The sequence below is a fragment of the Sinocyclocheilus rhinocerous genome, unplaced genomic scaffold (assembly GCF_001515625.1).
Source record: "Sinocyclocheilus rhinocerous isolate Xijiao unplaced genomic scaffold, SAMN03320098_v1.1 scaffold811, whole genome shotgun sequence".
In the NCBI taxonomy this organism is placed as follows: domain Eukaryota; kingdom Metazoa; phylum Chordata; class Actinopteri; order Cypriniformes; family Cyprinidae; genus Sinocyclocheilus; species Sinocyclocheilus rhinocerous.
Window position 1 is genome coordinate 27,197 of NW_015656592.1, and position 1,700 is coordinate 28,896.

Below are 1,700 nucleotides of genomic sequence, written 5' to 3' on the forward strand. Positions count from 1 at the left end.
GATGAGTGATTTCTTGAAGAGCAGGAAAATGCCAAGCAAGTGTCTCAGAGCTGGCAAAAGCTGAGAAAAGTGGCTGTTTCACCACACATAATGTATCTACTGAAGCTAAAGCCCCCCAAAAATGCATTTAGCCTTGTCCAAGGCCCATATTAAAACGTCTGGAAATCCATACTCTGGTCTCATTAGACCAAATCAATCATTTTAAATCTAACAGCATCCAAAATGCTATGGCATTGCTAGGGGAGGAGTAGAGTGAGAAGTGTCCCACAGTAAAGATCAGTGGTAGTAAAGTTCATATAAAGGGATTTATGAGTGCTGAAGTGTTGCTTTATCAATGATGTCATGAATTCACACGTATGATATGGAATTTTGAAACAGAAGATGCAAACTTCTTCTCATTCCCTGTTGTTGCTGGGTGCATTTTCAATATGATAATGATTTTATACATTCTCCTAAGCTGAAAATTCTGCAGAGGACAAGTATTTCACCTGACCTTAACATTACTGAGTGCCTGTGGGAGATTTGTAGAGACACTCCCTATCAAACATCACGGCACTTTCAGTTGTTAAAAAAAAAAAAGATAGATGTGACAATTTGTTGTGAACTTGTATAGTCAATGCCAGAAGGGCCAGAGCAGTATACTTAAAACAGGACATACTACTAGAATGACTCATGTTGAATTTAATCAAAGGTGTAATCATTTTCACAACCCTTAATTTAAGCAAAAATGCCTAATTTTCTTATCAATAAAACTGAACAGAAACATTGTCAAAACATCACTGAGATCTTTTTTTTTAACACTAGTGAAATCAAGGGTATTGATTTATTATACATTTTATAAAACTATGAATGATTTGTTTACCTTTGAGAATATTTGGTGTTGTAATGGAGCTCTTTGTACTATTTCTGAAAATGATTAAATTTTTTCCCTGTAGTTATTATTATTATTATTATTGACTTGTTAATTTGTTTGTATTAAGGATTATTGTGAAATAAAGTTTTGTTTCAAAATTCAAAAAAACTATCTCTCTCTCCCTCTCTCTCTCTCTCTCTCTCTCTGTGTGTGTGTGTGTGTGTGTGAACAATATTTTAATAATCCGGAGAACCTCGGTGATTGTCTGTCCAAACATCACATGGATTTTTTTGTTTGTCTTGTACACTAGGGGACTAAAGATATTATGTACCATGTTAGAGATGGCCAAACCAGGGCCTGCGGGCCAAAGTTGGCCCATGATGACCTTGGCCCACCATGCCATATCACAATCTTTATATTAAAGTTGACCTTTTTTAAATTAAGAATGTACACTTTAATATAAAGATTGCATATAATGCAGTATAAGCATTTACTTTTGGCCCACAGCCCTTAATCAAGTTTGAGTTTTAGCTTTAGAGTTTTTATGTATAATTATTATACCATGACTACTTACAATTAACTCTTTAGTTAAACTGCTTAGGGGTAGGCAATATGATATTTTATGAATCACTTATGCAATATTAATTACGCTTATTGCTGCACCAAATTGTTATAAATTGAACAAAATCTTTACAGGTTTCATATTTCACAACATCACCACACTAATAACTCAAATTACTTAACAAATTATAATAATTTTTCAAAATAAAATGATACGACTACTAAAAGTGTTACATATATATATATATATATATATATATATATATATATATACATACAGGTGCAT